The following is a 27,500-nucleotide window of genomic DNA, read 5'->3' on the forward strand; positions in this document are numbered from 1 at the left end:
TATATATATATATATATATATATATATATATATATATATATATATATGGGTCTACTTTGTTTCATTGAAAGCTGATTTCGGTGAATTTCAAGTTCAACCTGACCAAATCGCTGAAAACTCTAATTACTGAAAACTCATTTCACCTAATCTCATTTTACTGAAGTGAAGTCCTGGCACTGTGTAGAATACTGTAAGGCAAGTAAAAGGTATATGCCCTTTTCCCCACTGCAGTGTGATCCTGGAGTTTAGCATATACAGTTAGGGGGATTGTGGGGGGCACTTAATTTGGGTTTATATTTTCTTCTAGAAAGAGTTGGTCACTGGTGTTGTAAGTATCCATGTCTATGGTTTAAAATGTGTTGTTTTTAAGCTTTCGGTTAAATATAATATAAAACCAAATTAGGTGGGGGGCATAGCCCTCCCCCAACTATATATATGCTAACTCCAGGATTGCACTACAGTGGGGGAAAAGGGTATATACCTTTTACTTGCCTTATAGTACTCTACATAGTGCCAGTACTTCATTTCAGTGAAATGAGTTTTCAGTAATTTAAGTTTTCAACAATTTGGTCAGGGTGAATTTAAATACAGTGAAATGACCTTTCAATGAAATAAAGTCGACCCATACATATATATATATATATATATATATATATATACATACATATATATATATATATATATATATACACACACACACACACACACACACACTGATTGCACCCCTCCCCAAGTACTTGTATGAAGCTGCTCCATTACTAGGTGTAAATAGACATCTTTCAAGGATTTGCAATCCAAGCCATGCAACACAAATAGTTGTGTTTCATTCTTTCACAATAGAAATTAATTGTTACTGTACTAAAAGGTGAATAAAAAAGAAAATGAAAACCAATGAGGCTAAAACATCCAATACAAAAGTGGTATCCTCTGCCAACAAAGGAATAGGTATGATGTACTAGAAGGAAAGCACCATTTCTTAGTCAACAGCAGAGGTATAACAAGTGCGACTGGCAGTGATTTGAGCATGTTGCAAGGGCAGCACCTTCCTTAGTGAAAGGGTGACAACACGGCCATGAGGAAGAGAGCGATGCATCCAGAATTTGACAGTACAACATGGGCAGGTAACTCAGGTGAACCTGAGGTTCACATGTGCTGTGAATGTCAGCACTAAATCAGCAGACAGTATGTAAGGTGGCAGAAGGGGTTGACTATCTTTCAGACAGAAGCAGCATGAACTGAGAACCCCGAATATCTAAAGAAATGAAAGATTTTGATCAACATCCAGTCCAAGAAACGTCTGATTAGCCTTCTGGTGGCACTACGTGGTAATGAAGCAAACTTTGCATAGTATTTATGGGAAAGGATGACACAGCCAGAACAAAAGCAGCATACAAAGTAGCCATAATCCTTCTTGCAGATGACCTGTTTGCTACAGTCACAAGACTTCTGCATTTGCAATTTACAGTATACAGAAGAAAAGCTTTTACAGTCGAGAAACTTGACACAATGACAGAAAAAGGGGGGATAAAAAATTACACAACTATGCAAAATATCATCAGAAACAGACTTTATATTCTGTTGAGATTATTGGATGGTAGGGCAAGCATCCCAGTATCACAGCTGCCCTTCCAGTTACAACAACTTTAAATTACATTTACACATTCATTCCCTCATTTAGTTGTTTATAAACAATTGTAGCACAGTGTATTCTACTTGTCCACTGTCCTTTCTGCAAAGGACTTTGTCCTTATCGCCTTCCTTCCGAATTCTCCCATATCCTGAACTCAATACAAGACGGTGCTTTCTCATGCGTCTCCCTCAGTTTAACTGAGCATACATCTCCAGTCATTTCTTCTCACCATAGTTCCTACCAGTCATCACTTTAGTTTCTTAACACACAATGAAAATCCATCTCATTTTTTTCCTACCAAAGGTGTGTCAGTGTCTCTTCTACCACCTCTTCTCCATCACTTCTCCTTTTACCTGCAGACTGTGAGCAGTGCTTCTAATAATCCTTAAATGCTACTGATTGAAACTCAGTCTTCTTCCCATTTACAGGGTGCTCCAGCTGACTACTCACAACCATTCCCTGTAGGTCCTAGTAACCTCACTTTGAAATACTTAAATGCATTGATAATATGCACCGCACCCTAATTCAAAGGAAAGTGTAATTGGCCTACTGATTTTTTTTCCTGCACTGGCTTTCGATTCCATCTCTGGGATGTCTCAGCTGTTCTGCAATGCACCTTTTTCAGCGATTTGTAATCAGTGTTCAGAACTGAATACACAAGTGTACAATGTATTAAAACAATGACCTGGCCAATTTTTAAAATTTCTTTGCTGACTGACCTGCGCCTGTACCCTTACATTTTAACTTACTCACCTAGTATGACAGTGATACTATCAATGTGTCCGAACAGTGGGGGTGGGTCCCCCACATGGAAAGCTACTGAGACTGGGTCACCACCACAGGACAAAATTCACGAGGTCAGATGCCACATCAGCTGATGGATTGTGTGATAAAACATTTAACATTCCTGACTATAAATATGTAAGGATATAAGCATATTCATATTATGCCAGCTGTGTGATTGACATGACACCAGTTAGTGTCCATTACTAGCCATTAGCTTGTTACTATAATTTCTCTGACCTCTAACATTGCATTTTATCATTTACAATCCTGCAGTGTTTGTTACTCACTCTGCCTGAAATGAGAGAGCTGATCTTCTCCCTTCTGACTCCCTCCGCTTTGTAAACACTTTTCCAGTGTCTAGGACTCGAGCTTACTGTCTACACACACTCTTTACAGAGACTGTCCTTGCTATTGTACCCCAGCATCTCTTGAATGTTAACTCCACCTTCTTATACTGACAGCAAAGCTATTTATGCATCTGTTATGAGTACTTCTGGCAGACACTGGTGCTTGGTTAAAGAAGTCCCCGAGTAGTTGCTAGTAGCAGCGGTCTTAACCTGTGTGCCACAACAGAACATAAACTCAAATTCTGTCCTTGCACTAACTTCTACAGAGCGTGTCATGCCATTCTGGGAACTCTTTCATACCTCTGATCACATACAGTGGAAATCTGCGATGTAATACCACTGCGCTAAGTTGTGAAGCCTACTGAAAACAGTATAGAATATTCTTGACAGCAGTGTTTGTCATTCCTTTAAAACATCCTCACCCCTGGTGACAGTACATGTTTATTCAAGCTACCACATCTGATGATCTGATTGTGTCAGAGGCATAATATTAGCAGCTTCAGACACTGCAAGCAAATGCAAGCCATCAGTCAAGGCCATCTCATCTAGTACTGTATTCTCTCTTTCTTTCAGATGATGTAAACCACTGAGAACTTAACTGCAGTGTCAACTCTAAGGATACCACATTGCTAGTAGGAAAAATATTTTGGCTAAAAGATGGGTCTGGATTATGTTCCTGCTGGCAAGACACAGAACTTTCCAAACTGATCTGCACAGTCACCACAACAGCAGCTCTTTTACAACATTTGTTTTTCTAAAGGCAGAATAAATCCTACACTTATTTCCTTCTGACACAGTCAGCACAAGAAGGTCTGACTTACCAGATCAGTAACAAACACTCACTAGTATTAACAGCCAGAAACAATCTTTGAACTGCAAAAGTCATAACATTCAGAGGACAAACAAGAAACAAAAATAAATGACTTGTACTCTGAATATATACAATTTTATTAAATTACCTATTCTAATTATGCACAAGTTTTGTAATATCATGATGTACACACTATTACCCCTCATAAAACTGTCTACTGAAGCACAAGAGTTTGTTTCTCAAAGAACCGAAAAAATCTAAACTGACAAACTGATGGTATGCTGTGTGCATATTAATTATGAAATATTTACAGTCCATCTACTTGGTGTGTAATAAGGCTGTGCTGTATGTATCATAGGAGACAAAGATTGTTCTTACTGTCTCTGCACGAGTTTACCAGTACCCCATTTCTTTTTTATTTGTTTATACATTTCAGGCTTGAAAATGTTCCTTCACTATATCTACAGTTTCTGTACTAATGTTGCATTTTTTTTCTCTCACAACTCTATCTACTTGTCCTGTTTGGGTTGTCTTTCCAATTTTGTGATATTGTTTAGATCAGAATGTCATAACAATGCACTATGTTCTGTATATGTTACTATATTTACTATCTGTAACACTGTTTCTACTTCTGTACTAGTTAATGTTTATATTTTTTCTGTGTCTCGTTGGAGCTTTTCTCCCCAGGCCTCCACTGAAAATGGGCTCTTTTAGGCCCAGTGGACTTTCCCGGTAAACAAATGCAATAAAATAAATAAAGTACAGGCATTTGTTTGCAGATCAGAACATTCGCCAACAGTCCTTTCTGCCTAGTTTAAATGACTCATCTATGTTGCTGCCACCCTGTTAACTTTTCCAAAAGTCTCGCTACACAAGGCCAGGATAAAAACATTTTTTACAGTACAGTTCTACTATTTCCCTGTCCCCCAGTCATTATAAGAGGTACAGAACTTAAATAAGCTTGCAAGAACAACATGCTCACAAGATAGAGAAATCTGTATGCACGTGATAGCATTTACTAAACTGACCTATAAGCACTTACTAACATGAAGTGGCACAATTCGGCAATTCCAACTGTTGGTCCTAAAGTTTATTTACCACTGTTACAGCTGTGACACAGTATGTTAGTAGAGTTCAGTATGCATGCAATACTTCTGTCTGGCTCTGTGATGAAGAAGGATGGAGCCCTGACTTCAATCCAGGTGACAAGGATTAATTTAGTGGCAACTTATGTTAAGTTAGGCAGGGAGGGGGAGGTGTGAAGAGATGTGGCCCATTTGCCTCTCTCCATGGTGAGGATAGTGGAATTTGCATGCCCTTGGAGGCACACAAGGCAGTATGATCTCTATGGTGGAAACTGGAGAGGCTACTGCTCGTCCTGCATGGGGAAGAGTAGGGCTGCTTGAAGGAATAACCTTTGCAGACGTGAGTGATGTCCTCTGCTATCAGCCCATTGTATGTCCCATACCCAGTGCCACGCCAAGTGCATGTATCAGTGCTCTTCCCTTGCTAGTGAACATTTACATATAAAAGTGTGTGTGTGTATGTACGTGTGGGTGTACTTATATCTGCATTGGTAAAATAACTTTATCCTTCCAACATACATACATCACTACTATTCCACGTCATCCTTTTTGAAAGGTTATTAATCCTGTTGTGGGAGTCTCTTTAATGTCTGACCATCACACTTGCAGGATGAAGAATTTTCTTGGTTTTCTAATTTCTTATACCTTTCTCACCTTTAGACTTTAGGTACAATACATGCACTTACAAAGTTTCTAATTAAAGTAGCCTTATTAAATCCTGCGCAGTGTTCACAATTAGTGTCACACAAAACTCCAATGCAAAAAGTTTATAGAAGTCCAAAATGAGGCAGTTATTACATGGTGAAAAGGGAACATTCAATTGTTCCAAAAAAAGAACAGGCACTTTAATGATCGATGTCCATGAACAGAAGCTCACCTAATGCAGTGCAGTTTAAAGGTTCAAGTTATCCTCCTGCAAGATCTTTAAATAGTTTCATTATGTTGCAAACATGTCATGCCTAAACTAAACTGTGAATGTAAGGGAGGTAAAAAGGACTGCATTTACTGAAGTACAAGTCAAAACTTACAGACTGATGTAAGTAATTAATATCATCAAAAGACCCCAGGTAAATGTGAAACAGGGCAAGACAGATTTGTTTCTGTCCCCGAGTTTTGCCCAGTGGCTACCCTTCCTTCACCCTACTGGCCTGTTTGTTTCTCTTTTTAAGACAGAGCAAGGTGCTCCTCAGTCTGGGCTCATTCTTTCCTGAAAGACTGGAAGGTCCTATCAGCTCTTTTGCTTCCTGCAGAGATGACAGCTACGTAGTAGGAAGAGGATCAGTTTAGTGGACTCCGCTCCCATACCCAGACGCGCTGCTAGTGCTACTTACCGTAGCAGTAGGTGTGCCTCCACCCACACACTGATGCCTAGTCAAGACAACGCATGCCCTGCAACCTCATGCTACACCCAGTATTTCCTTCTAGGTGTCACTCAGGTGGTCATCAGACACCTTTTCATACCCCCCCCCGAATGGATAAATCGACAGTGGACCCTTACTCCCATCCTCTCCACCTCACTCCCTTCAGTGCTCATGCCACTAATTGAATACAGGTCATCGGGGTTGTCAGGGCTTCATTCCTCTACAATACAGGAGCAAGGTACAGCAAGGCAAATTTTTAAGTGAAATAAAGACGGAACCTAAAAATCTATAGACAACCCAGGAGTCCAAGGCCTAAGAGCACATAACCTTTACAAACAGTTAAAGGTAGCCATTTCTGAATCAAGAAATGCAAGTGTCAATGTCACATGAAAAAGACAGTTATGCATATACAAAAAAGCAGTATTGTTCACTTGAAGATAATATGGGTCACTGAAATTAAAACTGTTGATTATTGTTGTTGTGACTTTCGGCTTTTCCCGGTTAGGGGTCGCCACAGCGGAACTCCGGTCTGCTAATGATTGGCAGTTGATTTTTACGTACCGAGTTGCCAGCTCTGACGCACAACCTTCAACGAAGGTACGCCCATTCACGCACGTCTCCAGAGAGTCGAACCGGACAGCATCTTACTGTGAGGCGACAATGCTACCGCAGCACCACCACCGCGGATTATTCACATTTATAAATGCATTATTAGTCATTTCACATAGGCGCAAATGACTCATCTCAGACAACTACTTTCTAGTAAATCAGAAACTTTAAACTGAACACTTAATATACATAGGTTGTTTCAGCCCATAACATGGCAAACATTCCATCTTCTCAAAATAAATAATGTGTTCAGCAAGGAATGTATGCTGAAATGCATTAGAATTTTTTATTTTTTCCATATTACTCAGTGGTACAAAGATGCTCACTTCTTTTGGAATCATCTGTTAAGAACGAGCATCTACTTTTCCAGTCCTGACCGATGAAACTGTAAACATCAAAAGAATCCCTAAAAAACAAAATGCTAAAACAGACCTATAATCAGAAAAAACTTGAAAGGCAGTTTTAAAGGACATCTCTATTCTACTTTCTGAACTTCCACTGCAATTATACCATGCTTTTGTTTCACATGAAAACTTAAATTTTCTTTAACTGAAACTCTGGGAAACACTGAAAAACATGACACTTAAAAATCCAAACTTAAAAAAAAATCTTCAAAGGAGTTCAGTAACAGAAGCTCAGCAAACATTATCCTCTGTAGGGAGGGGGAAAAGGCAATGCAGAGTTATGTTAACCTGTATTTTTTTAACAGGGATACAGCACTGATAAACATGAACCGTTTGCAAACTCAGCCCAGGAGCATCCTCTTGTTGAGCGACTTGTTAAGAATCAATCACGCATCAATCAAACAGAGGCTGAGAAAATCAAACTTTGAAGTTAATGAAGCTGCTCCTTAACAACTCATAACATCAATCCTCTGCTCTAACTGCCAGATCTTATAGTAATTACTTTCTATAAATCATGGCTACAAGATGCCACATGCAAACATGATCCATAGCAGAGCTTGGGGAAAGGCAACCCAAGCTATGGCACACTGTCTGCACAGGTTATATAAAAACATACAACATACCTGTATGCATTTGCACAATGTACTTCTGAATCTAGAGGAGTCGGATGCAAAACGCAAGAAAATACTAAACAGATCCCAGCTAACTAGAGCAAAGTGAATACAAACAGGTTACCAGATAAAACAGCACACAAGACCTGGGTATAAAGACACAACATAGCAACAAACAAGGCAAGGCCAGTGTGTGTGTTAGCTGCTTAGGTAAATAACACAATGCATCAGTAAGAGGAAGAAGAGGAGACAACAGTACTATCAGTACACTCTAATTTATGCATCAGATTTAAATAACCTTCATGCCGTGGTGGTGGTGCTGCGGTAGCATTGTCACCTCACAGTAAGAAGCTGTCCGGTTTGATTCTCAGCTAGAGCGTCTTCTGCGTGGAGACATGCGTGAATGGGCGTACCTTCATTGAAGGTTGTGCGTCAGGGCTGGTAACTCGGCACGTAAAAACCAACTACCAATCATTAGCGGTCCGGAGTTCCGCTGTGGCGACCCCTAACCGGGAAAAGCCGAAAAACACAAACATTTAAATAACCTTCATAAAAAGTACCCTACACACCCAACCTGATTTTTAATGATTCACAAACATTGCAAAATTTGCACTTTTGTTTGTTTCATTTAATATCAAAATCAGTATCTTGTTTACTGGTTAACCAAAGGTAATGAATAGAATAATTTGGGATCACTGTGGCCACTAACAGCACTGAATGAACAGTAAAACTTTCCTGGAAGGTCCCCCATATGAAATGCAATAACCATATTCCAGAGACTTACCCTCAAGCTAAGACACTGACAATAGAAAGGCAAAACAGGAAAAAAAAAAGGTTCATCAAGCTGGGGATGCTCTCACAATATAAAGTCTGCAGGGGTTTATTGGGAGGTCACACAGTCAAGGCATACAAATACCTCCTAAGAGGTACTACTGGTGCCCTGGGAACATATGCAGCAAATCTGGTGCCAGTGGGCCAGTGAGGTAGGTCTGATGCCTCTTGCTAGATTTGTACACTCTTCCTCTCTAAGAAGGGTGTAGATTTTACCAGATCAACCCAACAGCCCCTAGTGGAGGTTGGGAGCTCAAGCCCAGGTAGGCAAAGTGTTGGGAGGCAAAAGCAAGCAATCTGTAGAGGAGGACAGCACCCATGCACGAACCCCTCTGACATCACTCCACATCATGCACAGGGGGATAAGCCACAGTCAAAACATCTCCCTACCATTGCAAAGTACAGTTTTTGGAGGCTAAATAGAGGAACGTGGATTGAAAGTAGGAAAAACATAATGAAAGATGGTATAAAAAACTTCACTGTATGAGAGTTAACACTACATTATGAACCAACAGTTCAACAGGGAGATAGCAGAACCATGACAAGCTTCAATTTCACAAAGGAAAGAAACAAAGGAACATCTGAACAAAAAAATGACACACTCTGTAGATGTGAAGCAGTAGAAAAGCTCCAGGCAGAGGGTGTATGTCATGGCTGCACATTAATTCCAGACATTGTGGGTTGTCAGAATTGCAAAATAACTAGTGTGATGCAAAGTTAGCTACAGCAAAAGACAAACCAGATATGTCTGGAAATTAATGGATGGTTTCAGAAATAGGTAATTTAAAGAAAAATTCTGCATCAAGATTCCGTTCTATGACTCAGATGGAAGAAAAAAAACTTTATTCACTTATACCTTCCAAACCAAGGGCTTTATAGGAATGTTCTGTTACACATGAAGAGGCAGTGTTTTAAAACCATATGAAAAAAGTATTGAATGGGTGGAAAACTGGTGCCATTTTACTGACACAGACAAGCCAATTCATGCTCTACAAAGACAAAACCTTTTAAGTGGTAAATGTATGTAGCAGTGTTCATACCTGTCTTCATAAAATAATTCTTGACAGGTGCTACTCACAATAGAACTGTTGGTTTGTGTTGCTCCTAAATTTCTATACATTACTCAAACACTACCCTTACCTCCTGATAAAAAGCAAATAAAGCTCATCAAAAATGTATTACAGTAGAGAGTTGATTATCTGAACTAACTGGGACCTAGGGTAGTTCAGATAATCAAACATATAATTGAACCGGATGCAAAACTTTTAAAATCTTGTTTTTTTTTCTGCACACAAGAATACACTTTTCAACCATTCAGCGATTCCAGTGGACAATAAAGAACATTTTTCACACACAAGCTGGCTACAAGCTCAAAGAACATGCTCAAGCAAATATGTATAATGTTTACATATTCACACTTTATGATTTTTCCTAGCTGAAATCTTTGGAAGGCTGGTTCTGAAAAATGACGTTTCGGATAATCTATGTTCGAATAATCGAATCTCTACTGTATTAAAATGCGGTACTTTTCGTTATCGGGGCAACACTTATAACGCGCTAGCAAGCGCATGCAATGATCGCACAGCAGTTAACCCTGAAGCGGCTGTTCATGGCTAAAACACACAAAGATTACATAAGGCACTTTGTGAGACGAACAATATTGATATTTTGTATGCGTCTTCACCTTCATTTTGTTTGTAATTCGCTCATGAGGGAAAAGGGGCTTCACTGGTCCACTGCAGCTATAAAATATTCAAAATTGAGGCATTCTATAAATAGGTCGATCATTTTATTACTATAAATGGTTCAACAGTTTACTGCATCATTGACAGAATGTCTGCACCAACAGCTTCACTACCTTACTTCCTTCAGAAATGTTTGTTTGCGTCTTTTGGCTTTTCCCGGTTAGGGGTCGCCACAGCAGAACTCCGGTCCGCTAATGATTGGCAGTTGATTTTTACATACCGGCTTGCCAGGCCTGACGCACAACCTTCAATGAAGGTACGCCCATTCACGCATGTCTCCATGCAGAAGATGCTCTAGTTCCGAATCGAACCGGACAGCATCTTACTGTGAGGCGACAACGCTACCGCAGCACCACCAAGAAATAATAATGGTATAATAATAATGGTACAGGTACTTGACACTCTTCTTCTAAATATTTCGAGAATTGATTTTTTTTGTTATGGTAAATCTGTAGTCTTTTTTTTTTCAAATTTTTTATTGGTTTTTCCAAAGTTTATAAACAACAAATAAAAAAGAAAATAGATTATATACAGAATAGGTAATAACATTGTGAGTGATTATACATACTGTAATTCTGCAACAACAAACACAAAACTAAAAAACCTACTAATTATGATAAAACATTTGAGAGATATAATATAATACAGAAACTCCCCTATATAATCAGGTGCAGATACAGGATAGAATATAGTCCTCTTTAGTTAACAGAAGAATAGAGAGAGGAAAGGGGAAATGTGTATGTCTTACCAATATGGAAATAGAGAGAGATAAAAGGGGGATTACAACTAGATTAACACTATATACACTATTTACAACATGAATACCATCGTCAATGGAGAGAGACGTCTCAGACTTGTATATTAAGGACTAGTATATTCTATGTTCACCAGGTAAAGGATTGAAAAGTTGGAGCATACAGGTCTTCACAAAAAATACATACAGTAGTGCATATTTTATGATAATTAGTTTGCTTGAATTAAATAAGAGACTGTACCAATAGTTCTGGAAATAGTCTTTTTTCTTTTTACTGTTAGAGCAAAGTTTGCTGATATATACTTAATTGCCATTATTCTGAAATTCTCCCAAGAGGCAGCTGAAGGGTTTACCCAGTTTTTAGCAATTAAGAACATGATAAGGGTGCACATGGTAATTAGGATGTGTTTACAGACATCAGTTAGACCCTTAGGAGTTATATTCAGGATTGTTGTTTGCCAGGAAAATGTAGTCTTTTTCATACCCCATTTTCTCCAACTGGAGTCTGAGGGAGCACCATAATCTGAATATATTTTTGCAAATCCAAAAGATGTGAAGTATGTCTGTATATTGTAAGGAACAAAAAGCACAGGTTAGGTTTTGTTGTAACCAAACTTTGATAAGACTGCTGAAGTATGAGTTGTTATTAATCATAAGCTGGGTATAAATCACATTTTTAAAGGGGGTTAAATTTAGAGTTTTACGTATTGCTTCATAAATGGACTTTATAGGGATTTCACCATGTAGGTCATCCCAGTATTTTGAGTATAGAAGCAACTGTTGATATCTGATATTGAATAAAAGCTTATATGCATGAGACAGCATTTTGTTTCTAAGGGAAAGGGTTTTAAAAATTGAACATATCAGGGTTACATCTTATTCCTTTGTTTTAATGTTAACTAATTTTTGCTTAATAAGGAGTTTAGTTTTAACATAGGATCACATCTATTTGGAGACCCAAAGTGTTCTTTGACTGCAGTGAAGTTCGTTAGCTGATAAAATTGCAAGACCGTGTCATTTTTAATAATGGGAAAATTGGATAGAGCTATCATTTTGTTATTGATTTTAATATTAGGGTTTAAATGAATAGGTTGAAGGAAAGAGAAAGTGTCCCAGAGATTAAGAGAACGCAGCAGTGCTTGAAAAATTTTTGTTTTTTTAATGCAGGTAGAATTTTGAACTTAACATTTTCAGGTGTTAAGTATGGGATAGAATGAGGGTTTAGTTTGATTGCCTGTATATATTTGTGCCAAGTTTTAACCCAGGTTGGGGTCCATGTACAGATGGATCATGGCTCGCTATTTGGATTAAGTGGTTGGCATTTATTACATTAAAGTAAAGATTAAAGTCAGGAAGGCTCAAACTACCTTTCTCCTTAGGGAGTATTAATTTTTTGTAAAAGATTGGGGTTGATTTAGGAAACCAAAGGAATTTTGAGATGGTGGTTTCAATTTTATTGAAAAGGTTTTGGGGTATATTAAGGCTAATAGAGTTCAGATGGAATAATAACCTAGGTAAAATTTTCTTAACAATGGCCAATTTTTGACAATAGGGATAGGTTGATGTTTTTCCATCTGGCTAGGTCACTGTTTATTTGATCCCAGACAATAAATAAATTTGCCTTCATTAAATCTTGATGCGTGTGCATAAAGGTTATTCCCAAATATCTGACTGTGTACATGACTGGAATGTCAGACACGGGAAAATAAGATTCTAGGTGATTACGAGGATTCAATGGAAAGATGGAAGATTTTGAGGAATTTAGTTTGTAATTAGCTGCTGAGGAAGAGAGACTTACTGATTTACGAATTTTGTGGAAATCACTATTTGGGAGCTCAAAATAAATATTTAAATCATCTGCAAAGGCTGAGTATTTTAACTCTACTTTAAAACCTCTGGGTATATGATGATATGTTTTCAGGCTGTTCAAAAGTAATGCAAAGGCAAGGCCCAAGGAAAGCCCTAGACATCTCACCCTACCAGGAATAGGCAGGCCCTGCACTCAAACGGCGTCGGAAATGGGGAAAAAACATTCAGGATGAGCAGGAAGCCCAGAAAACATCCAACGCACACTAAGAAAGCAAAAAGTAATTAGAACTGGTTTCTTTGTTATATTTTATGATTACTATCGTCCATATTACTAATTCTTACTGAAAAATTTTATTTTAACAAGCTTTTGGTTCCATGCAAGTTGGATCATATTTTGGAACACAGTGCTTACAGAATTTTAAAGATACCAACGCAAGGAGCTTAGATACCTGTTAATTTGTTTTCCTTTGGCTGATGTACTATTCCGGAAGTTCATTGAAGACTCTCGTAAACACTTTTTTTGCTTCATCAACTGTTGGAATAAAATATTTCTGATCATTGTGGTAAAAGGAAAGAGTAGCTGGATACCTCATTTGGAATCTAATTTTCTTTTTAATTAGATAAGCACAGAAAGGAGCTAACGCTTTTCTTTGAAGCTTGATGGGCTGTGGCAGATCCTGACAGACTGTAATTTTATGGCCTCTCCATGAAATAGTCCCTTTCTTTTTAGCAGCCATAAGAATTGTATTTGTATGAGTATTAGTAACCTGGCATATATTTGTCTAGGAATCACTTCATCTTGTGTTCTGCGTAATGCTCTGTGAACCCTCTCAATTACAATTTCATTAGTGAATGTTTTGTTCTTAGTTAATGCTTCAAAGATTGTGTGCTCTCTTATGTGAACTATTGTGCCTGCTTTCTACTAACTATAACACACACTGTATTTGATGTATTGATCAACTTACAAAATTATTCTTATTGCTATTTATTGCTTTAAATCAATTGTGATTAGTGAAGTAGTGTATTCTACCTTTTAATTGTATATTGCCTTTTAACTGGAGATTTTCTCCTCGGGTCTCCTCTTGAATATGGGCCTCAAGCCCAGTAGGACCAACCCGGTTAACAAATGTCAATAAATAAATAAAAATAAATAAAAAAGATTTCTGTTAGTATAGCCAGTAACTGAGCTTGGTCAAATTTTTCTGAGATGCCACATATTATAATATTATTCCTTCTACTACAAGCTAAGTATTATTTTTTGTTGCAAATCAGAGATAGTTTTGCCATTTGAACTTACTTTTGCTTGTAGATCTTTTATTTTCTTCAGTTTTATTTTCTGTGAGGCTTAGTCTTGTGATTATTTGATTTATATTGGATCCAAATAAGGTAAGCTTGTCTGAGAAGCATTTTATGTCATCTTGAAGAGGTTGCAAGGCTGACTTGATGTCTTCCAGTGTAAGGACAGAATCCCCTTTAGTTTCGGAGGTTCCTCTATTAGGTTCCAGGAACGTTTTTTTTTGTCTCTTGGTTATTTCCTTTTCAGGGCAAACTATAGAAGACAGTTTAGTCTTAGATGTTAAAGTTTCCATGGATTCTTGCTAAGTAGTCATCTTCACTCAAATACGCTTTTAAAATTAAAAGTAGCCAGTGCTGAATGATTAGAACACCTTTTCTTTTACACTTCTTATTTCAGGATTGAATTCTTACCATGTGGCTGCAACCATACAGGCCACAGTGGTAAGCTCCAGACAAAAACGGGTAAAAAAAAATAAAGTACAATCCCAAAAATGCTGTTAAATCCTTTTTCTTTGTCTGTTAATCAGTATTTTCACTTTGATGTGAAGATAAGTGCCAGATGCAGGTTATATTAAGCGGACAAAAGTAGCTGTTGCGAGAGCAGCAGAAAGTGTGTGCTCAGTGTTCGGTGGCCATCTTGGAATCACTAAATATGCAGTCTTTTAAAGCAGAATTAAAAAATGCTGGCATAATGGGACTAAAGAGATGGCAGGAGGGAGAACATACTTGACAGATACATTAACAGTAGCATACACTGAAAATGGAAGCTTTGTCAAAAAGCAAATAAGATCATTGTGTCTCTACATTTCTAGTATAGTAGTGACATGCAAGACTAAAATACAGCCAAGTATAAAGTTCAGCAAGTCACATGAATGTTTCTTCAGAGCTTACAGTTATTAGTTACAAAAGTGATCAAACGCATGCACAGATGACATCCATGTAGATCACTTTTTTTATTTTGTAGAACTTTTAAATTTTGCTAGTAAAAAAAAGAATGTGAAATGTACACATAAAGATGGCCGAAATGAAAATGTAGAAGTAACCTGTAGACTACATTCACAACCAGACATTTTTTTCTTTCTTTCTTTCCCCTGACCTGTATGAATTCAGCGCAAGGTCTTGCCAACTGAAAGAATGAAAGGCTTTTTCAGTACTTGCGTGCACTTGCTAGCATGTTACAAGTGTTGTCCCGATAACGGAAAAGTACCTAAAATGCTCATGATACCCTAAAAACAGAGACTGGCATAAAATCACCATTTTAGACCCCGGAATAAGGGGAGCATAAAATTTCCAGATATAGAAGAGCATGTTCCAGCATCTCTAGGTAATTCCTATAAAGCAAACTGAAAAATAACTTCATTTAAAATTGATGGATGAAAAGAAGTTAAAGATGTCTGAGCATGCTAATTTAAATTAAATGTGGGTAATGATTAGCAATTATTTTCAGTATAAAATTTTATTCTCCTTACAGATTTAAATTATATTAAAAACATTCTTAAAATGTTTAGAAATGTTTTGTATACCAATCTCGATATTAAAAATGATTATAATCTATTATGTACATCTAAAAGTATACTGGTATGTTCTAGTAAGATCAAAATGGCTAAATGGAATGATAAAAATATTCTTTATCTGGTACAATTTTTTTCTAGTATCCAGTTTTAAGATTATAGAATCTATTATACATGAGCTTAGGTTAAATGAAAAAAAAACGACTGGCTACACATTCAAGGGGTTAGAACTTTTATACAAGACAAGATGGAAGCAGCAGAGGAATCTGGCACAACAAAAATACTTAGATTAACAGAATACTTGCACAAAATTCTTTATAGAAATAAGACTAGTAATACACCACTGCTGGATTTATGCTCATCAGTATTAGAATACAAGGCTAAAACAAATGTAAAATAGTGATTTAATTTTCAAGATCAACAACATTATCATAAAATGCTAAAAATGTGATGCAGGCACAATTAGGTCTCCCTTTTCAAGAATATACACTTTTTCATACCAGATAAACTGAATAAAATGGCAAAAAATAACAATATACAATGTTGGAGTTGCAAAAGCTTACTGGAAGCATTTTATTTGATTGTATAACAATACACAAATTTTGTATAAATATTGAAAATTTTGGTGAATTTATCTGGGCACCAAACATCTGAACCTGCAGTTCTCACACTGAGCAAGATTATCATTACAATTACATATCATCAGTAGGGCAAAACTAACTCGTCTCACAATGGACTAATCTCTCTTCATGTTCCCTATTAGGGGTGAGCAATCCAATCCTTGGTGAATTCTGCTTCACAACGACAGGAAGAACCAGCGTCGAAGGATAAATAAGCAACGATGCTTTGAATGTTTGGCTGACACAAGCCAGTTATCCCTGTGGTAATTTTTCTGACGCTTCCTGCTTAAAACCCAAAAAGCTAGAAGGATTCATGAGGCCCTGTTTTCACAGTCTGTATTCATACTGATAATCAAGATCAAGTGAGATTTGCCCTTCTGCTCTATGGAAGTTTCTGCCCTTCCTGAGCTCATATTAGGATACATGCATTACCTCTGACATGTGTACCCCCCCCCCAGTCAAACTCTCACCTGGCACTGTCCCCTGGAACATTTAATTTCATTTAAATAATATGACACATGTTTGTCATTAATACCTTTTACAAGAGTCATGCTCAAATTCAGCATAAGACACGTATAAGAGAAGGAATAGCTTCCCATGAGCTGTAATGATAGAAAGGGTAAAAATAAATAAATTAAATAAATAAAGTAAGTAAGTATCTCAATTTTACCTTGGACTATGCTGGCCAGTGCTAGGAAAACAATTATAAGAAATGGTTACAAAAGACACCTCCCTCTTTTTCAGAATTTCAATATAAGGAAATAGTGTTAATTAAGTGAAGAGAAGATCTACTATTAAACTAATTGATCTTAAGTATTGGTCTAACATTTCAGAGCTATTACTATATTAATACCTTTTACAAGACTCATGCTCCGAATCAGCATAGGGCACTTAAGGGAATGGATAGCTTCCCATGGGACTGCAATGGGAGAAAAAAAAATAATAATTTGGGTATCTCAGAAACGGTATGAAAAACAGCTTTGAAAACTGTGCAAGATTAGTAGTTACATAAACCATACAAGTTTCAAAGTTTAACTTACAAATGCTACTGGCAACTTACCTCAAGACATTTTCTAATGTGTTGTTAATGTTTTTGCCTAACTGTAGTAACCGCAATATTATTTAAATGAGCCAAGTTAAGCATTACATACTGTGCCTGCTTTTTACATCCAGAATGTCACTAAAAGCGTCTTTGGACCAGTCAGCTCGCTCAGTTAAATAGTCGGAACATTTTTCTTTTTTGTGCGTGTGCGCGTGTGTGAGGGGGCTATGTTTTGACCCTATTTTTCCTAAACTTTGAAGTAAAACACCTCAGAAACCAATCAAAATACAGGGCTGAGAACAACTACATTTGAGTTTATTTACAATACATAACTTCCATTTCAGGGAAGTTAGACAAGAAAAGAATGTTCTAAATGAACTCAATACTGAAGTCAGTAAAAGCAACAAAGATGGAATTGTAATTTCAGGGAGTCAAATGTGGTTACTTTATAAAAAATGAAAGCAAACTAGAGGCGGCAAAAAATAAAGGTTGCAAAAGTAATGGAAGTACCTGTAAAGAAAGAATTATTTTACTATTTTTCAACCTTCCCCCCTCACTACCGAACCACCACAATGCACTGTGACCAGTATGTCCTCCTGCCCTGCCTGGCATTAGCATCCCACAACACTTGAGGGGGTGGAGGAAACGTTTCACTATACTTCATGTCTAGGCAATGAAGGCATAGTAGGTAGCTGATGTGTTTACAGCTTTATTGTGTCACATTAAAACTGACTGTTACTGTACTGCTCACAGTACCTACAAAGAAAAGAATGGAACCATACTACAAATACAGAAATACAGCTTTATTATAACATGTAATAATACATAGACATCTTGGCAACATCCAATACACAAAACGTCAAGACATTATACTACTGACACAAACAATGCAGATATTTCAACCTTCTATTACTAAATTATGCCAAGTAGGACATATCTGCGGTGGTGGTGCTGTGGTAGCATTGTCGCCTCACAGTAAGACGCTGTCCGGTTCGATTCGCAGGTAGAGACATATACGAATGGGCGTACCTTCGTTGAAGGTTGTGCGTCAGGGCTGGCAACTCGGCACGTAAAAATCAACTGCCAATCATTAGCGGACCGGAGTTCCGCTGTGGCGATCCCTAACCGGGAAAAGCCGAAAGACACAACAAGGGACAGTAACTTCCTAACAACCCGACATATTCTAGAATATTCAGCAAATTACAGTATAACTTACTCATGCAAGCTTACATAGAAATGAGGGTGTGTACTCCAGAAACATAGCTAAGGTGGGGTGAAAGGAACAGCCATTCTGGCTCAAGGTGTTAGGGGGTGCAATCAGCAGATAATTTCTTTTTCTTCTCATGTAAATATGAAGGTGGGACAAGGACCTGGTGCTCCTCCCTAGGAGGGAAGAAGGGAGGAGTGCTAGATCAGAAAATGTTTTTTTTGCTCCTAAACTTAGTGTTGACGGGTGACAGATTAGGAAATGGAACTGGGTGCCAGATGGGGCAGTTACAGTTCTGTGAATTCTTCAGGGTAACTACAATGGCCACTACAATAAGGCAACAGCTTTCTTTTGTATGTTCTGCCAGTCTTCAGAATACCAAAATACCCTATTTCTTCAGCACCCTTCAGTATTTTTTCTTACTAACATCATCTTGTTAAAATTATGAAGTCATACACCACAGCTGTGAAACACCAACAGCAGGTGGTCTGCTTCTCAATGTACTTTTCAATGACACACAGCTACATTTCTGTGCATAGAAGCACTGCATTTCAGTAACACAAATCTAACACTACAAAAGTGCACTTAAATTGCAACATTCACACAATATAGTAACACTTTGGGGGAAATATGAAATTGTTTAACAAGATTCAAAGTTTTTAGGTAGATAAAGGTTTCCTTTAATTTATGTGATCTGTTACAAATTGAACATGAAAATGGGTTTGAAGAAGGGAAACAGGTCATCAGGGATGTGTCCTTAACCGCTCTACAAATCTTTGCTTCAGCAGACTTCCTGCATCCTCGGTATCCCAATGCTGACAAATTGTTCCAGTATACAATGTCCAGATTCATGCCTAAATCTCAAAACTTGTCTACAGCAGAAACAAAACCATGATCAGCAGACCTAGGAGCTGACAACCATTGTAGCAGCATTCTTGTGCTACAGTATGTCATAATTTATGATCAGGGCTGGGTACACCAGTAGTGTGGTAGCTGTACAGTGACAAATGCCCTGTTTTCCTACTTTTTACCACTTAAGGTCTCTGTAATGCACAGCATGAAAAAAATATGCCATAATAGCATACGTACACACACACACACACACACACACACACACACACACACACACACACACACACACACACACACACACACTTCTTCTGTACTATTACTTCACTTTTCAAACTCCATATATTTCAAATGCCTTGTTGTTGAGAGCCTGATCCTAACATTCTGCTGCAAAGGTATACATTTAGCCCTACCTTAACAGACAAGTCATGAACTTCCCATCTACTTTCTGTTTTGAAATGGCAGCTTCTGTCTGATGTGTAATGCAACCAGGCAGCTGAAGCAGAAAGAATAAAGCTCAGGAAAGCCAGAGGAGCACAGAGAAGTTTGAAAACAAAAGCAGCACACTGGCTTTTGCACTGTTACAGACCCTGGTTAGCAAACATGAACCAAACACCGTTACAACAGGAAGAAAGAACAGTAACTATATAGTTTTGCACTACATATACTATATACCAAAAGCTCGGCAGGGTTAAGTAGTTTATGTGGCTGCAAAAACAGGATCATAGTTTGTTTTTTTACACATCTACAAACAAGTATAACAGAGAATGTCAAAAGGCCACAACTTCTGGCTTTGTTTCATTCAACTCTCAAACATACAGTCAGATAAAAATCTGCCAAGAAACTTATGAACTTTAAATCATGAAACTGACAGAGATCAGAAATAAAAAGCCAGCAGCAAAGGATTTCCTGTCCCTCGATACCTACGTCTCTTTTCATGACCATCAGAAATAAAAGTAAACTACAAGGTCACCAATAAACAGAATTTTCTTTTTTATTTCTTTCTTTTTTTTTCCCCCATATAACTTTCAACTAGAATGAATCATAAATCCAAACAAAAAACAGAAACGTATACAAAGCTTTACAGAGTACACACACTCGTATAATACTCTGTTATTGTTCTCTCGAGTCATCAGTAAATTACCTATAAGGTCATATATGCACTAATGGCACTGTGCAATATCAAACTTTAGTTTTAGGTTACTAAAAGGGCCACACATCTTACAGTCCAATTTGCTCTAACATTAGTTATTGGACTTCTGTTTGTAGCGGATTCAAAAACGGAATAAATGTAATCTTAGTATACCACCTCAGCTACCTTTGTCTCACCTGCAATTTACTCGCTTCATGATTATTTAGAGTATGGCCAAGCACTGTACATTCTGTAACAGTGACTGGCTGCGATGGCAAAAATTACTGGAAGAAGTATAAATCTCAGTTCAAGTCTGCATGACCACACAGATTGATGTTATTACTTTCTGATACTGAGATCATAAAGCTCAAAACTTTTTTCAGCAAAATGGAAATAAGTGTTCTGTAATAAACTAGTCAGGTTCTACTGTATAAATATTATCAAGGCTAAAGTATCATCTACCTCATAAAAATATTAAAAACAAAGTTTAGTAATTAGGCATTGAAAAATGCTCATGTAAACAAGAAAATAAAAACAATCGTTCACTCCATGTTGGGCAAGATGACATGGCAGTGTTAGAAAGCTAGCCTGCAGCAATTTTTTCATGGCACTATATATAGTCTCTGAAAAGCCTGAGATAGAAGGTGTTCATGGCCTACAGCATGTTAGGCCAGTCTGTAACAGGCATATATATACACAGCTTGAATTAGTATAACCTCCCCATAAAAAAATAAAAAAGACACATACCTGTTTCTGGAATATACATGTACATATATTTCTATTCCACTCTTACCATAAAAGTTACGTTTGCCACCAATTCAACTTCACTCAAACTGAAAACCCAGAAAAGTGAAGTGAATAAGACCAGACACCAAAGACTGGCTTCCGTTTAATGATAACGTAACAGTGCAGGCGGGACAAATGTCATTTCCCTGACAGAGCAAGGCTAGAAGCATAAAGACAGCTGGTTAGATATGGCATGCCTAAAAATAACTCAAGAATGCACACAAAACCAAGCAACACTAGCACTACCCCCCCCCCCACCCAGTCTTCTACAAAAACACTTGCTGTTTCTGCTCATTTCTCTTCTCCTGATCATTTACTTCCGAGCAGCTGATCTGCAAAAGTACCATAAACTGTAGAGAAACTAAATAAATCAAATTTTGATATCACCCCAAGTCTACTGCTGATGTTTCCACACCTGAGACGCCTCCTGCTGTCAAGGAACTAATTTTTACTACAAGGGTAAGTGTTTCTTGATCTTTTACCCTGCTCTTCAAGAAATGTAACATAACATTTCTCGTCAGAAAATCCTTAACTGTATGGTTAACAGCTGAAGTAAGTGTGGACTCCGGCTTGCACCATATTTCAAAGCACTGTAAAAACTGAGCAGTTTAGAGGCACTTCCAAAAATCTGAAGGAAAAAAGTTCATAGTCATGGCAAGAACATTTTGCCTAGTCACTACAATAACACAAAGTCTCAGTCAGTTAACCTGACTAGCAATGAACACTTTTAAAGGCTCTGTTCTCAAAACTGAAAATTTTTGCGCATGGAACACATAGGGCAGTTGTTTTCTTTTAACACAGACAACAAACAATCATACTAACAAGGTCCTATAAATTCTAACCTGTAATTCCTATCATACTCTGTAACTAATCATTTAAGATCAGGTCTCAACTACAATCCCAGGTCTAGTTTCACCACAGGCTATTAAATATAAATTACCTACACTGTCCAAGGAGGTTGAGCTCAACAGTTAGCAAATGCAACAGTTAATACAGGCATATAAGGAGGAATTATTGCAAGGAGCAATAATTTCTAGACTGCCAAACTGACTTTCCCACCATGTAGAGGGAAAAAAAGGTTTCCATGCAGTCAGCTGCTGAGCACTGCGAACCAAGCACAGCACAGATGATGCAAATATAACTCAAAACATTCTGATCCTGTATTTCACCATTCCAAGCAAAGCCCCAGGGCCAATTTCAGACTCCCTAAATGTTTGCCACTTATTCCCAGAAACTAGGCTTAGGCTGAAAACCCCAATCCATGCCATGGTCTTCAAAAGACCACTTGTCCTAAATTATAGCACCTCATCTCACTTACAGGTACATACTAAAACAAGTATACACACACACACACACACACACACACACACACACACACATATCCATGTTTCCACTGTTCATAGTCTTATGATAAACTGGAAGAAAATGCTCTATCCCTCCCTTAACTCACAACAGTATCCAGAGAGTCACACTATCCTCTAGGCCTTTGGGTGAATGCAGGAGTTTAGACAGCCAAAATCAATACAATCTTCAAATCTTCAAAAACTCTCTGTCTGCAGTCCCAGCATTATCTCCCTATTTCACCCTTCTGCAGCCCCTTAAACCATCCAAGTTTAGAGGTCAAAGATTACTAAATACTAACCTCCATAGCCCCTGGCACTGAGTAAATCCTTTCAAACCCCATTTGTTAACTGTCAAAGCAAGCCCTGCTCTCCAAGTTTAGAGGTTAAAGGCAACTAAATATTAACACCCATAACCCCTGACACTGAATAAATCCTTTCTAACCCCACTCTTCGCCTGTCAAAGAAAGCTCTACTCTCTTTGAACACCAAATGTGGTAAGTTTTAAATAACACAACTGGAGTATAACCCACTGCAAATAACCTAAATCTACATCCTTCCAATACTGTTATAACAAACTGATTGATCATTCATGCATATATTTTCTAAACTACTTGTCTTTGTGATGGCCATAGTAGTAGCATGTTGAGAAGGGAAGATCAGACTTCCTTATCTTCAGCAGAGTCCCCCATCTCATCCTGAAAGATTCCCAAAATGAGTGATGTAATCTTTACAAAGATGTTCTGGAGTCCCTTCCCAAAGGATCATGCATGATAATGTCCTACAGCTTCTGGGGTGCATGTAATCTTTCCAAGGATGTCCTGGAATCCCTTCTCAAAAGGTCATTCATGACAGCATCCTAAAGAAGGTGCCTGGGGTGCATCTTTACTTGGTGCTTAAACTATCTTCACCAACTCGGTTCAACCCGGAGAAGCAGTGGTTTGACTCCAAGATTTTACTTACTTACCTATGTTAACACAACAACAACCTATGTTAACCAAGGTAATGGACCGATACAAAAAGACCTATTTCAACTACTAACCAGAGAATTCAATATACCATGAGGTAAAGGAGTATATAAGCACAATGTTGCATGTAGAACAGTAAGCTGTAAATGAAGAGCACTTCAATTTTACAGTACCACAAAAAAACAGAGATAATCCAAGTACTCCCAGGGTGCTGAGTTCCTAAATCTATTACAAAGACTGAGGACAGCAACTGTCTCATTTCTACTGCGTGCATCTACAATTTTCTCCTTTTGATCACTGCCTAAAGCCGGTGCCCAAAGGTGAGAATGAAGACATAATGACTAATAAGTCTAGTATCACACCTTTTGATCTACTCTCCACCCTCCTCTATACTTCCCCTCTATTTACAAACCTCAGCAAATCTGACCTTAATAAACTTTCTAGCAGCTACAATCACACGGTTATATTTGTTACCGATGCAGCATACAAAACTCATCACTGTCATAACCTAAATCTACTAGGATGGCTGGAACTGCCTAACCTACTTCAGGTTAACCAACTAATAGTTGCACACAAGATCCTGTACCAACCAGATAATACACCGGTACTTAAAAACCTCATCACCCTCTACAGTAACCCTAGCGCACTTAGTTCATCTGAGAGACTACCAGCTCAAACTCTCAAATCCGACAACACAGCCAGTAAATCTCTACTTGCTAACTCTGTTGGCAAAACTTGGAATTCTCTTCCTGCTAATCTTAAATCTTAACTCTCTCTACCTCAATTCAAGAAAAGTCTGATTCAATACTTTACAAAATGATGGCTGTCCTTGTCCTAATCCAGACAAACTCTAACCATCACTTGTGTGCACATGGAGGACTTCTGCCTACACTTTGTTTCTTAACTTATGAATCCTATGATCTCCTTGGCATTCAATACCCTATCATTCTTAAAAACACTGTCTAGAATTTTCCATCTGAGTAAAAATGTAATAATTTGTGTATCTGTTTTTGTATTTGTTTACATCTGTGTAAAAATCATTTTCTTTGTGTTTTAAACTGTAAAAATGTAAGTTTGTTGAATGTCTTTTTGGAGCTTTTCTCCCCAGGCCTCCGCTGAAAATGGACATGTATCCAGTCGGACTATCCCTGTAAACAAATGTAAAATAAAATAAAATAAATAAATAAATAAATAATTGATTTGGCTTTCATTTCAACACAGCAGCACAGTACAAATGCCTGCAGTACACTGTCACCATTGTTCTAGCTGCTAATCAAGCTACCACTCCCCTCTACCCTCAATCTCTTCTACTTTGGTTAGTTGCTTCCCCCCTCACAAGCCACTATTTTCTTGACTTGGAGGTAATGATTTCCATCCCAACCACTTTACATCTGGTACTGAACTGCTACAGTGCATGTTGGAAATTTGAGGCAGAGGACAGCAATGTTTGCAAACAAAGAAGCAATCTTCACATTCCCCAAGTGTATGCTCTCTAAATTAAATATACCATCAGTGTGTTGTGTATCAATATCCCATCCATGAAAATCATGAGTGAGAAAGAAGACAAGACACAAAGTTCATGGAGCCCCAGGGACCTAAACATTGCCACCACAACAAACTGAAAATGCTGGAGGGATAGATTCCTGTCCCAGAGACTTCCCATGCTCTGGAACAGACTACCCATTCATGTCAAGCAAAGCTCCTCATTAGCCCTCTTTAAGAAAAATCTCAACAATTGGATAGGAAATAGGAAATTCACTCTGGGGATCACTTCTGTGGCTCTGGTAGACAGGGGAGCAGGAAAATAACCTTCTTGGGTGGCGAAAGCCAGGGAACTATTTTGGCTAGGCTTATATATGCCCCAGGGCCGATAGCCTAGTACCTACCTATGAACCATGCTCATGCAGACACAGGGAAAAGTGGCCTTGAACCCCATTACTGTTGTTGCAGCCCCCATAAGACATTAAAAGGTACATAGTTGCATGTCTTTTCTATGTCCCCAAAACACAGGTGGACCATACTGGAAAATTCAATACCCCTCTAATATCTACACAAGGATTAAGACTTAAGCCTCTAATCACCTTACTATGGAACAATGGCTCAACTATCAGATGTAGCCCCCTTTCTAACAGCCTGCCTTTGGTTTCTCCAAGAAAAAGCATCAGCCCTCTATAACTGGAACACATTTTCCTGTACTCCTTTGTGAAAATGGAGACCACCACCCTAAATTACCAGTTCAGAGGTACTGGCTATGTCTTTCACAATCAACAGTGAAAAGGCACATTAGCCATTACACCCCATTAACACCTCATACCTTCAGTATTTCCAGTGAAGTACCATCACTCATGTAGCTTTGTCACTTGGAATGAACTACCTAAGTAACTTTATTTACAGAAATGGATTTTTATCAGTTGCTTCTGGCCACTGTCTCCCCAATAAAGGGTATATTCACTAGGTTCACGAGCTCCTCAAAGTGCTTTTTAAATCTCTTGACAATAACTCCTGTTAAAATTAGTATTTTTCCACCCTTGCGTGCCCCTGTAGCCACATACATTTATTCACCAGGATGAAAAACACTTCTGCCACTCTCCATCACAGCCTATCTTCTCTGGTTCAACAGTTTAGTACAAACCCTCCAAGATAAATGCTTGATCAGTGCTGACATAAGAACAATATGTTTATGCTGCTTCAAAATAATGGTTACTCAGAGTTACGCAGAATATACAACATGTGGTTCTAAAACCTTTGAAAGCTGGTAAAACGCTAGGTACCACAAAAAAAAAAAACAGCAGGCAAAAACAAAGTGCATCTGTGAAAAATGAATGGCTTTAAAAGCTATTAGATGGCAACGACTTGAATTGTTAAGACTTGCAATGTTGCCTCCAGGAATATGGAGACTAAATAACGGAAAAATCAAGACTTGCGCATACTACATACAAGATTATCATTTTGTGGACTATTTTTCACAGAGGTGTAATTTTATTTTACATTTGTTGACCGGGCTAGTCTAGCTGGAGAAAATTCCATTTTCAGTAGAGGACCGGGGAGAAAAGCTCCACAAAAATAAGTACATAGAGACAAAAAAATAAAAATATTAGTATGCATGTTAATGAAAACAATAACAACAGACTGAACAATTTAAGATTGTTACTACAAGTGTTAATTTCTATCATACATAGTTACAAGAAAATAAGAAGCTATATGTCTTAAAATTAAAGGTGCATGAATTAATTACTTCCTCTCACAGTTACAGTCTAGGGAAAAAAGATATTAAATTTTATACAGAGAATACAGAGATACATGTCAGATATGGATACAAGGAAAGTAGGTAAAGAGAAAGAGTGTAAAGAATAAGGGGGAAAAAAATAAAAGAGGATTAGATTATGAAAATGTAGGAAGTTAGGACAGTAATGTTCTCAGAGTGGCAAAAATAATTTTGATGGGTGTAAAGTGGGCTTGCCACCTCAATAAACAAGTTTAAACAAGAAGGGAGATTGATTTTTTACTCTTCTCATGCAATTTCTATCATTTTACTGCAGTTTGGGACTCAGCATTGTTAGTGTGGTCATTTCAATATGGAGCCCTGTTAGACACATTGCTGTACTTTTGTGAGTATTTAACAGCTTTCAAATCTGCAGTCTGTTAACACCTAGCATGAGACTTGGTTAACAGTGCTTAGGGGTATTTAAGAAGCTTGTCATTTTCCCATTTGTAGCACAATGGCAGTGTTCCACATACTACAGTACTTACACCACAATGCTGCTCTTGCTTTTGCTTGCATCATATATCGTACATGATGCATGAAAGGGCAAAACTGAGTTGACATTAATTATATACAGTATAATGATTTCTGCAGCTCTTGGAAATGTGCCAATATTAAATGTTGCAGTAATCTTTGGATCCTCCTATGTATACACTCAATTCTGTCTCAGTGGGATTTAAACATAAGTTACAAAAAGTCCACAA

General features: G+C 37.8%; 2 protein-coding genes across 8 annotated transcripts in view; one reads left to right on the forward strand and one right to left on the reverse strand.

Moving 5' to 3' along the window:
* MYO18A (myosin XVIIIA) overlaps positions 1–27,500 on the reverse strand; it is a 2,129,602-nt gene that overhangs the window by 1,395,218 nt on the left and 706,884 nt on the right. The window contains exon 1 of one of the 7 annotated variants that reach the window (XM_044054442.1): positions 21,234–21,317. The exons of the other annotated variants lie outside the window; for them this stretch is intronic. The gene's annotated coding sequence lies outside the window, so the exon portion shown is untranslated. Of the gene's footprint in view, positions 1–21,233; positions 21,318–27,500 lie in introns of those variants that run through there. 7 annotated transcript variants of the gene reach the window in all.
* Positions 21,510–27,500, forward strand: part of CRYBA1 (crystallin beta A1) — a 1,100,222-nt gene continuing 1,094,231 nt past the window's right edge. Inside the window, exon 1 of the mRNA XM_044054449.1 lies at positions 21,510–21,685. The gene's annotated coding sequence lies outside the window, so the exon portion shown is untranslated. The remainder of the gene's footprint in view (positions 21,686–27,500) is intronic.

This window comes from Protopterus annectens, chromosome 13.part0, assembly GCF_019279795.1.
Source record: "Protopterus annectens isolate FY-2018-M chromosome 13.part0, PAN1.0, whole genome shotgun sequence".
NCBI lineage: Eukaryota > Metazoa > Chordata > Ceratodontiformes > Protopteridae > Protopterus > Protopterus annectens.